Source organism: Spinacia oleracea, chromosome 3 (genome assembly GCF_020520425.1).
Source record: "Spinacia oleracea cultivar Varoflay chromosome 3, BTI_SOV_V1, whole genome shotgun sequence".
NCBI classification, from domain to species: domain Eukaryota; kingdom Viridiplantae; phylum Streptophyta; class Magnoliopsida; order Caryophyllales; family Amaranthaceae; genus Spinacia; species Spinacia oleracea.
In genome coordinates this window covers 23,113,382-23,126,371 of record NC_079489.1, presented here as the reverse complement: position 1 = coordinate 23,126,371, position 12,990 = coordinate 23,113,382, and positions in this window count along the sequence as shown.

Sequence of the window (12,990 nt, the reverse complement as noted above, 5' to 3'; positions counted from 1 at the left end):
TTCTATTTACTATTACGGGTTCTTTATCTACTTTAAATTAAACAAAAGGTAAAATATATTGTATTCTTGTTACTTTTGCTCTATCTTTAAATAACACTAGCCTACTAACTCAATAGGTACATCTTTGTACAAATGCACAAAAGATACGGGTTTGAATCCCACGTAGCTTCATCTTTACTTTTTGTATTTATTTATTTATTTACTTTTTGTATAAATTTGTTTATTTTTAGTTTAAAGACCTTTACTTTGACCGTTTGACCTAATATAATTCTTCTTATTCAATTACTTCTATTTTTTTGGGGGTAGACAACAACACATATGAGGTATGGTTAAGGAATGTTATTGGGGCAACCTATTTGTAGATCCAATGCCTCGATGTTCCAATGGAAATCTCCTCAAGGATAATTTAGCAACAATAAGTCGAGTTTTGCAAATAATAAACAGCAGGATAAGTCGGGGAAAAGATAACGGAAAATTCTTCTGGAGGAAGCGACTGCTAGCTCTCACTTTAAACCACCTTCCGCATTAAAAATGCTAGGGTCTCGTAGAGTTGTGGAGCAATAATGGGAATCATAAGCTCCAGATGTGAAGAAACCCTCTGACAAAGTACTTGTAAAAGTAAAAGAGCTAGTGTTAATTTGCTGATCCAAAAGGGACCTGAGGTACTACATTAGTCCCGACGGATCGCAAACCTGGTCTTAATGATGATGTTGGCATGGTGGCATGGTCCATGGAAATGTCAACTCCTGAGTTCCCTAGTGGAAGGAAAATATTGGTTATAGAAAATGATATTACCTTCAGGGTTGGATCTTTCGGACCAAGAGAAGATCCTTTCTTCCTTGCAGTTACAGATCTTGCTTGTGCCAAGAAACTTCCTCTAATTCTATTTACTTATTACAAGTTCTTTTACAAAAATTCAATTTACTTTTAGAGAAACTTAGTTTACTTTTATTGAGATTTAGTCTACTTTAAGATAAATTGGTATTGGACGAAAGCATCTCCTATTTGATGATTCTTTACTTTTGAATGAGTTATATTTACTTTTATGGTTTCTTTATTTACTTTTGAATTGAATAAAAGAAAAATTATGTCAACCTATTTTAGAGCAAAGAGATAAACTATTTATACCTTTGAATCAAAGCTCTATACTACGTAACTCTTTTCTTATTTAGTTTAATGTATACTTATTTTGATTTATTTTTGATTTATTATGATTTACTTTTGAGTTTCTTTTATTTACTTTGGAGCTCCTTGTATTTACTTTTGAGATTATTTTTTTTTTAAAAAAACTTTTAGAGACAACCTATGTAGGAATCGAACCTACATCCCCTATGCATATGCATAGTGCTCTACCATTTGAGCTAATAGGTTTAAGGAGAATTGGGATAAGTGATAGGTCTTCCTTGCATTTGCATACATAAACGAAGGAGAAGCACCTTCTGCTAGTCCAATTTTTCATAAATAAACCAACACGATAAGCATAGTATGAAGAAGCTCTTAGCTAAAACATCAAAATCACTTGATTTCCCTCACATATCATGATCATTTATGAGCAGCACCTACTCCCAAGGAGAGTAAGATCCTACTCAGAATCTGTCCATTTTTCTCATTTACTTTTTAATCAGTTCTGTTTACTTTTATGGATTTTTTATCTACTTTTAATTTGAAAATAAATAAATTATGTAAAGATATGATACACAACCTCTATCATCCAAGCGAAGTTGAATATATAAGCAACAAAACCACACAGACATGACTAGCTAGCAACAACGACCCCCCTACATGGCCAACAACCAGCAACACCAACAGAATAATCACAACACCCTAAACATACTAAACACACCCTGAAATTAACACCTGAACCCTGCAGTCAGACCCAGAAATACAACAGCTGAAATGCAACATCAATGCATACAACATCATCATTTGAGCCTGCATCATATCATTCTCAATTAACTGCGCAAGCAGGAGCTCGAACAAGCCTCTTTAACAACAATCTATAGAACCAGCAACAAAACCGCAAAGACATGACCGACTATCAGGAAGTATCAAAGCATCAAAGCAGGCACCTAAACTACAGTCAGAGATCAAACAAGCAGGCACACTTCATAAAACCAGTTGAAATCATCATCCTTCTGCTTGTCACTATTTTGTTTCAGAATTATTTTGTTTACTTTTAGAGAGATCTCGTTTACTTTTAGGGATATTTAGTTTACTTTCAGAATTATTATTCCAACTATAAGTATAACCAGAAGAACTGCAGAAACTTAAGAAGAACTAAGTTTCTAATTCCTCTAATATTTTAATCAGAAGAACTGCAAAAGAAGATTAAGAATTTAAGACCAACAACTGGTTTGCGAGTGGCCATAACAAAATTATCTCAGGCTCTAGACAAGGCAGTTTGCCCACCCATCCCACCCTATCACAGTATGACCAATCGAAAGAAACCGAATCTCCGGCACGCAACATTTTCCTCGTCTAATTAATGTAAACATCATTTAGCAATGAGCATTAAAGTAATTAAAAACCTAAAAATCTAATTGAGCGAAATCAGCTCCGAATTGACCAAAAATAGCTAAAAAAAAGATTAATTCGGTAGTAGAAAATTGTTGAATAGCTTCAAAGCTTATGAAATTGCGTTAATACCTGATTCTGAGCTTGATTGTGCACCACTGTGATAATTCAACCTCGCATAGAAATTTGACGAACTCCAAAATTGTAGCTGAAAATTACAATAGAACATCATAACATTTGATTTCGCGAGAAATAGTGTGCAATTATCGCTTAATTTTGACGAATTAGACCTAATATTGGGACAAATTTCTGAAAATATGAAGAAAATCGAAGATCAGGAGGATTTTGCGAAGAGAGAGAAAACAACCATTTGTTTGTTTGGGAGGAAGAGAGAGAAAACATGTTATTTTTGAAACAAAAGTTGACGGGGGATCGGGGAATCAGTTTTGGGATTGCATTAAAATTCGATCTCAGCCGTTCACTTTATTTAAATCTAACGATGGTAAAAGGTTCTCATTATAAGGAGGTTCTCATCTTAATGGAGGTTCTCACCAGAACCTGGTCATATATATATATATATATATATATATATATATATATATATATATATATATATATATATATATATATATATATATATATATATATATATATATATATATATATATATATATATATATATATATATATATATATATATATATATATATATATATATAGGTTTAGGCTCACGTGAGAGGTACAAGTTAGGTGAGAAGTATGAGAAGCATTTTGAGCCATCGGATCACTAAATCTGACGGAGGACAAAGCACCAACGTCAATAATAGAAGTGTTGTAATGTAAGCCTACTACTCCACGTGCCCAACTGATTCAACCAAAACAAATATCAATTTTTTTTCCTCTCTCTTTCTTCTACTTCTCTCTGTCCTAAGATTCTTCTGCGATATTGGTAATGGCGTTGGCCAAACACAAGAGGTCAACAATCCATTCCATAAACTCTCTCTCTCAACTGTAATTTTTAGGGCTAATTGTTTTTTTATGGGCAAAATTAATTAAAAAATAATGGTTATTACTCTGTCTTATTATAATCAAGCTCATATCACTTTTAAAATTACAAGTATTAAAACCCTTGATTTATTTATACGATGTATCTGAGAGGAACTTATAAAAGGCAGATGTTTCTCTCTCTAAAACTAATATCAGATGTGTTAGGTTATGATACATATGACAAAACATAAATCATGCGGAAAAACCTTAATGCCAGGAAACATATTATTTACACATAATCATTTAGCATAATTTAGGAGCATACACTTTGTAGCGTGCCCTCCCTAGCTGCGCCCGAACCGAACAAGAACAAGTCTTTAGGACTCCAAGTGTCGCCCCTCCGTAGATAGTTCTTAGTACGTCCGGATCCGCCTCAAGTTAGACCAACTAGAATCGCCCTTAAGGTGCTTAGGATTTTCGGCCAGGTTAGTGCAAGAATATGGCTGAATTTTTCTTTCAAAAACTTACCCTTTGAATACTTCAATTGTATCTATAAATTATGACCCTAGGCTCTTATTTATAGAGGTATGGAAAGGGAATTGGAATCCTAGTAGGATGTGAATTAATTAAACTTAGAATCCTATAAGAACTCTAATTAATTATTTTATCCTTTTAGGAATAGGAATTTAATCATATACCAAATCCTAATAACTTTAGGAATCGTGCATGAACACAAACACACACACGCACGACAGCCACGAGGGCCGCCCATGCGCGTGCGTGCGAGCAGCAGCCCACGCCACGAGGCCCACACAACCGTGGCCTTGGCGCGCGCTGGGCCTGCCTTGCGGTGGGCCTGGGCGCTGCCTTGGCTGGGCGTGTGGCGCGCGTTTGGCTTGCTGGGCGATGGCCCCGCTTCGTGCTGGGCCTTCGTCCGGCAGGCCTCGTCCGATGCTTATTCGTACGATACGCTTCCGATTAAATTCCCGGTTCCGGAATTCATTTCCGATACGAACAATATTTAATATTTCCGATTCTGGAATTAATTTCCGTTTCGAACAAACATTTAATATTTCCGTTTCCGGAATTATTTTCCGATTCCGATAATATTTCCGATTCTGACAATATTTCCGTTTCCGGCAATATTTCCGATTCCGGCAATATTTCCATTTCCGATAATATTTTTCGATACGTACCATGTTTCCGTTTCCGGCAACATCTACGACTTGGATAATATTTATATTTCCGATACGATCCATATTTCCGTTTCCGGCAATATCATCGTTTCCGGAGTATTCATTTCTTGCTTGTGACGATCTCAGCTCCTACTGAAACAAAGATCCGTCGATTCCGAATATCCATAGATGGAGTATTTAATGCCATTAAATACTTGATCCGTTTACGTACTATTTGTGTGACCCTACGGGTTCAGTCAAGAGTAAGCTGTGGATTAATATCATTAATTCCACTTGAACTGAAGCGGCCTCTAGCTAGGCATTCAGCTCACTTGATCTCACTGAATTATTAACTTGTTAATTAATACTGAACCGCATTTATTAGACTTAACATTGAATGCATACTTGGACCAAGGGCATTATTTCCTTCAGTCTCCCACTTGTCCTTAGGGACAAGTGTGCATTTCCTAATTCCTTTGTCGCTCGATGCTTGCTCTTGAACATAAGGTAAGAGTTGTCATCCTTATTATGTCCAGAGGTGTTTCTCGGTTTCAGAGTTCAACTGATCAAATAAACAGATAATCATAGCCTATGATTCATCCGAGCACGGCCATGCATTTCACAGTTTCTAGCTCTCCGAGTGGCCTTGTACAACTTTTAAGCATCTCATCCCGATTTATGGGAGGACAATTCCAATCTTGCGATCTTGAGATTAGACTTCGTTTGATAGGTGATTACCTGAGCGTTGCCTTTATAGCCTCCTTTTACGGTGCGACGGTTGGTCAACGTCAAAGCAACCAGTTCTCAAACAAGTAATCTCAAATCACTCAGGTATTGAGGATTTAGTGTCTAATAATTTTAACGGATTTTTCATGAAATACCCCTCAATTTTCACGAAATTCACCAAATGCCCCTCAACTTTCAGAAATTCACCAAATGCCCCTCACCTTTACTATAATACTCAAACTACCCTTACTAATGACGCGCTGTTAGTCTGCCGTTAGCCTTACTTTCTAATTCACCAAATACCCCTATAATGTAACTTATTTCACCAAATACTCCTATATTAAAATATAATTCACCAAATGCCCCAATGTAAAAATTACCTTCTTAAAGCCCAACGGCTGGATTTTGGGATCGACCTGGTACGGTGTATGTGCTTATTACAACTACAACACAAGGACTCAACAAGAAGCAGAAACTACAATTAACATCCTGCAAATCTGCAACCATCACTACAACAGCAAGCATGAAAGAAGCAAACTTAACCAGCAAGCTTGCATCCTACAAGAGCATCACATAAGTAGAAAAACACAACAAATGAGCAAGCTTGCATCCTGCAAGAGCACCACAGAAGCAGAAAAACACAAAAATTGCACAAAGCAACCAGACTACACACAACAGAAGTCTGCAAATCAGACTGCAACAACAGAACCTGCAGCCATCATACACCACAACAGAAGCCAGAGAACTATAGGAGCAAGCAGAAGCAGCACCAACAAATAAATCACCAACAAATATTATGATTATAAAACAAAGTAACCGGGCTTACTCTCAACAAATAATTACGAAAATAATGAACAAAACCAAGTATGCACAGCAACAAAGGTCTTCATTAATTTAGTTCGAAGTCTTCCAAATAAAGCCATGCTCAAATTAAAAATACAAACTATTATTTAGCACAATAATTCTGTCATCTTGTTAACACTGTCACACTATAGGAGCTTCCAATAACGGAACATTTAAGTCAGACTTTCCATTGACACGTACTGAACCTAAATTTTCGATCTCCAACCCTGGTAAGAATCAAGAACAAGTTGATAAGCTTTCCTCCTGAACTTGAGTAATGGATGTCATAACAATCAATAAAGTCAACATTTTAAAATATTATTATTAAGGTTTTGATCCAGTTTCAAACCCAAAATTTGTTAACCAAGTCAACTTGCTATCCACATCACAAGAAGGAATATTGAACTAAAAAGCAATGCTCTTCTTGATAGATCAAATTTAGCTCAAAAAAATTAATCAGCTCATACATTAAGTGAATCGAGTTATCGTTTTAATTGATCATAAATGAATCAAATTCATGCACCAATTTGATTTCTAAAAGCCTTAATTACTCCTGAAATTGCAAAATTAGAGCTTCGGAACCAAAATTTACCCCTCAAATTGCATAAACCAATTCAATTCAACAACACCTAAAATTCAACGCGCAAAACATAAAAAGTGCCTAAAAATCAAGTCAAATTAGCGGACTAACTAGATACCACACCATCAAACTCCATGAACTTAGATAATTATTTAAATTCCAGAAAATTTACAACAAAAGTGAAATAACTATGATGCAAAAACTGAACGAAAATGATTGAGCATTTATAAATGAAATTTACCTCAATTTTCCCGAATAAATTGAACACTGAAATGTTTCGAGTTCTAGAAGAACAATTACAGAAGTGAACAAATAAAATTAGGGTTCCGAGATTCGAAGGTTGGCGGTGAATTTGGGGATGAGAATGAGAAATTTGGCAAAGTTTCGTAGCCACGTCGCTTTTGCACTCAGAGAATCAGGGTGCACCAAAATTTTGAAGGTTTTTGAGTGATTGATGAAGCAGTAATTGCGGTTGAATGTTGAAGAACAGGGGAGAGAGAGAGAAGAATTTTGATAGTCGCGTTTTTTTTTAACCGTAAAGAAGGAAGTGGTTGGGTGAGGCGCAAAAGAAAAATAAGGGCAAAAGAGTAAAAAGCAGCTAACGGCGACTTAACGTCCGTTAAGTGTAAGGGTAGTTTGGGTATTATAGTAAAGGTGAGGGGCATTTGGTGAATTTCCGAAAGTTGAGGGGCATTTGGTGAATTTCGTGAAAATTGAGGGGTATTTCATGAAAAATCCGTAATTTTAATGAAATTTACTTATGACAGATTTTCATCTCTTACAGTAAAGTTTCATAGGTCTGTCCGATACTAGTCTTCCCAAAGTAAGTATCTATGCAAATGATTTTGACATTGCCATGTCCACATAGTTCAAGAAATAGAACTACTAGTCATCTTGCATTCTAGTCGTCTAACGTTTTCTATGCGTCCAATTTTATAGAAAACTCCGACCAGGGACCATTTTCAACTTTTGACATTCAAGTTCACTTGATAGACATTTCTTAGTCACAGGACTGGTCCTGCCAGTCTATCTTGAATATTTCGTCAAATTGAAGGGACTCATCATTTAATACTAAACCAAGATTAAATGGAATATGAAAATACATTTCATATATGATAAATGTTCAACCCCAATGTTTTCCAACCATGGGCCTCAAACCCATCTTTAAAACAGTTCGTGGAATTCAAAGCTATGCTTGATTTCCAGTGCCACAATGTGAGTGTTGTTTCTCACTTGTTGCATAGGTTTAGTTATCATGCTTTGCCAATCTTAATATCCTTTTCATCGAATGTTCTTCGAGATAGATGATAAGATCTTTTGAGTATGTTTATTTTGTGATCTAGTCTTTCTTGCTACAATAGTGGTTCTACGCATTCTGTAATGAAGAACCATCAAGCCAGCAGACATGTGATCCGCCCAAGTTTAGTGAAGAACTCTTTAACATAAACAACCCTGTTTTATTGCTTCTTAGGCAATAATTACTTTTACTTCAACTGTTTAGGTTGCTAGTGATGCTTTGGTTGGATTTGCTTATCCAAGCAGTTCACGGATATGTGGAAGACTTTCCATCTATATCTTAGAACATTGAAATTAATATTTAATTTCCCACGCAACAACTCATGGTCTCCAATCCATGTTGCCATTTCAAAACACGATGCTCTATAGCTCGTCCTTGCCAATGGTTAACTCCAAAGGGATCTTGCTTGATCCTTTACCAGTGTTTATGCGTGTAGCATCAATATTTAGCATATCTATATTTCCTTGAATCAAGAACTATTCCTATGTACCTTTTCAAGTACCATAAGTATTCTTGATCTCAATCTAGTTGATCTTCACTTAGATCAATAGAGATTGGTATATGTTCGTCATGCCTAAAGCCATACGATACGTTTTTGGCGATCCTCATATTATATCATACATGATAAATTCTTTTGCAGAATAATTCCCAATTGAATTCTGTTCATGTAATTTTAGCTCATTCTAGTTTCAGTAGATACTAAATCCAGCTAAATTCTTTGACATATAATATAGGTTAAGAATCTCACTTAGATCCTTTGATGTTTAACTTAGTAAATGCTTATACATAGTTCAAACATTCATTACTTAGATTTATTCATATGGGCCGAATGTCTCCGATGGAGTCTTTCGTGTTTTGCTTTAGTAAATGCCATTACTTAATCCAAAACAATATCATAAGATCTTTGTAAATAGATCTTAATACCCAGTATGCACTAAGTTTCGCCTTGGTCCATCATTGATGAATAATTTCAAACCTAAGTCATTAGCATTTGAATGTTATTTCACAATAGAGAGATATGTGTGTGTTACACATAGGAGCAATTAAGTTTTATGTACTCCCACTAAACTTCTTATATATCTATAAGAATCATGTAAATTTTATGAAACTAAAATACTTATTAGCTTCACTAAAATACAATTCCAATTCTCAATTGCTTGCTTAAATCTGTACTTAGATTTCATAAGCTAGCGTTTATTTCAAGCATTATTTGGATCCACAAAATCTATGACATGACATGTACATAGTTTTCTTCCAACATTTGACTGAGGAATACGTTTTGTCATCCAATTGCCATATGTACCAATATGCAATCATTGCTTGAATTATAGACTTGAGCATTACGATTATGCATGAGGTTTCAACACAATCCATGCCATGAATTTGCTTGTAACCTTTTAGCAACTAATCTAGCTTTGTGTGTGAACACAATTCCATGTTTGATGGTTTTTATCCTTAAAACAAACTTGAAACCAATATGTGAAACTATTCTTGCAAATCAACAAAATTTCAATTTTGTCATCAAAACATTGGTTATGTTTTATGGCCTCTAACCATTTAAAACATTTGAGTCTATGTATGGCCTCTAACCATTTTAGGGAATCTGGGTTTCGTCATAGCTTTCTTACAGGTCACAAACTCATTAATCTACATGATAATAGTTTGACTGCAAGATGTAGGTTTCTTTACTATCTAATAGAAGAATCGCATAGCTTCAGTGACCTGAACTCCATGTTTCTTCACTATCTAATAGAAGAATCTCATAGTTTCAGTGACTTGAATTATATGCCTACTGTTAGGTTATGATACATATGACAATTCATAAATCATGCGGAAACAACCATTTAGCCAGGAATACATATTATTTACACATAATCATATAGCATAGTTTAGATGCATACTCTTTGTTGCGTGCCTTCCCTAGCTGCGCCCGAACCGAACAAGAACAAGTCTTTAGGACTCCAAGTGTCGTCCCTCCGTAGATAGTCCACAGTACGTCCGGATCCGCCTTAAGATTGACCAACTAGAATCGCCCTTAAGGTACTAGAATTTTCGGCACTCTTAGGTAAGAAATATGGCTGAATTTTTCTCTCAAAACTCACTTTGAATACTTGAATTAATCTCTAAAAATATGTGACCCTAGGCACGTATTTATAGAGTTATGGAAAGGGAATTGGAATCCTAGTAGGACACGAATTAATTAAACTTAGAATCCTACAAGAACTCTAATTAATTAATTTATCCTTTTAGGAATAGGAATTTAATCATATACTAACTCTAATAGTTTTAGGAATCATGCATGAACACAAACTCACACACACACGGCAGCCACGAGGGCCGCCCATGCGTGTGCGTGCGAGCAGCAGCCCACGCAGCGAGGCCATGGCCTTGGCGCGCGCTGGGCCTGCCTTGCGGTGGGCCTGGGCGCTGCCTTGGCTGTGCGCGCGTTTGGCTTGCTGGGCGATGGCCCGACTTCGTGCTGGGCCTTCGTCCGGCAGGCCTCGTCCGATGCTAATTCGTACGATACGCTTCCGATTAAATTCCCGGTTCCGGAATTCATTTCCGACACGAACAATATTTAATATTTCCGATTCCGGAATCAATTTCCGTTTCGAACAAATATTTAATATTTCCGTTTCCGGAATTATTTTCCGATTCCGATAATATTTCCGATTCTGACAATATTTCCGTTTCCGGCAATATTTCCGATTCTGGCAATATTTCCATTTCCGATAATATTTTTCGATACGTACCATGTTTCCGTTTCCGGCAACATCTACGACTTGGATAATATTTATATTTCCGATACGATCCATATTTCCGTTTCCGGCAACATCATCGTTTCCGGAGTATTCATTTCTTGCCTGTGACGATCTCAGCTCCCACTGAAACCAAGATCCGTCGATTCCGAATATCCATAGATGGAGTATCTAATGCCATTAAATACTTGATCCGTTTACGTACTATTTGTGTGACCCTACGGGTTCAGTCAAGAGTAAGCTGTGGATTAATATCATTAATTCCACTTGAACTGAAGCGGCCTCTAGCTAGGCATTCAGTTCACTTGATCTCACTGAATTATTAACTTGTTTAATTAATACTGAACCGCATTTATTAGACTTAACATAGAATGCATACTTGGACCAAGGGCATTATTTCCTTCAGTCTCCCACTTGTCCTTAGGGACAAGTGTGCATTTCCTAATTCCTTTGTCGCTCGATGCTTGCTCTTGAACATAAGGTAAGAGTTGTCATCCTTATTATGTCCAGAGGTGTTCCTCGGTTTCAGAGTTCAACTGATCAAATAAACAGATAATCATAGCCTATGATTCATCCGAGCACGACCATGCATTTCACAGTTTCTAGCTCTCCGAGTGGCCTTGTACAACTTTTAAGCATCTCATCCCGATTTATGGGAGGACAATCCCAATCTTGCGATCTTGAGATTAGACTTCGTTTGATAGGTGATTACCTGAGCGTTGCCTTTATAGCCTCCTTCTACGGTGCGACGGTTGGTCAACGTCAAAGCAACCAGTTCTCAAACAAGTAATCTCAAATCACTCAGGTATTGAGGATTTAGTGTCTAATAATTTAATGAAATTTACTTATGACAGATTTTCATCTCTTACAGTAAAGTTTCATAGGTCTTGTCCGATACTAGTCTTCCCAAAGTAAGTATCTATGCAAATGATTATGACATTGCCATGTCCACATAGTTCAAGAAACAGAACTACTAGTCATCTTGCATTCTAATCGTCTAACGTTTTCTATGCGTCCAATTTTATAGAAAACTCCGACTAGGGACCATTTTCAACCTTTGACATTCAAGTTCACTTGATAGACATTTCTTAGTCACAGGACTGGTCCTGACAGTCTATCTTGAATATATCGTCAAATTGAAGGGACTCATCATTTAATAAACCACAAATTAAATGGAAAAATGAATTCTTTTCATTTATTGTGAATGATTAACCAATAATGTTTTACAAAGATTTAAACTCTAAAACTTTAAAATATTAAACAGAGACATCAAAGCCATTCTCCAATATGCTTGATTCCCATAGCTGCAGTGTGCGAGTTGTGCTTCGCCTGCGGCAGATGTTTAGTTAATGGATCTGATATGTTGTCATCAGTTCCAATTTTGCTTATCTCGACTTCTTTTCTTTCAACGAACTCTCGTAGAAGGTGAAATCTACGAAATACATGCTTGACTCTCTGGTGGTGTCTAGGCTCTTTTGCCTGTGCAATAGCTCCGTTATTGTCACAATACAGGGATATTGGTCCTTTAATGGAGGGGACTACACCAAGTTCACCTATGAACTTCCTTAGCCATATAGTTTCCTTTGCTGCTTCATGTGCAGCAATGTACTCCACTTCAGTTGTAGAATCCGCAATGGTGCTTTGCTTAGCACTTTTCCAGCTTACTGCTCCTCCGTTGAGGCAGAAGACAAACCCAGACTGTGATCTAAAATCATCTTTGTCGGTTTGGAAACTTGCGTCCGTATAGCCTTTAACAATTAATTCATCATCTCTACCATAGACCAGGAAGTCATCTTTGTGCCTTTTCAGGTACTTCAGAATGTTCTTGGCAGCAGTCCAATGCGCCTCTCCTGGGTCTGACTGGTATCTGCTCGTAGCACTGAGTGCGTACGCAACATCCGGGCGTGTACATATCATAGCATACATTATTGAACCAATCAATGATGCATATGGAATCCCATTCATTCGTCTACGCTCATCAAGTGTTTTTGGGCACTAAGTCTTGCTTAGAGTCATTCCATGAGACATGGGTAGGTAGCCTCGCTTGGAGTCCGCCATCTTGAACCTATCAAGAACCTTATTGATATAAGTGCTTTGACTAAGTCTAAT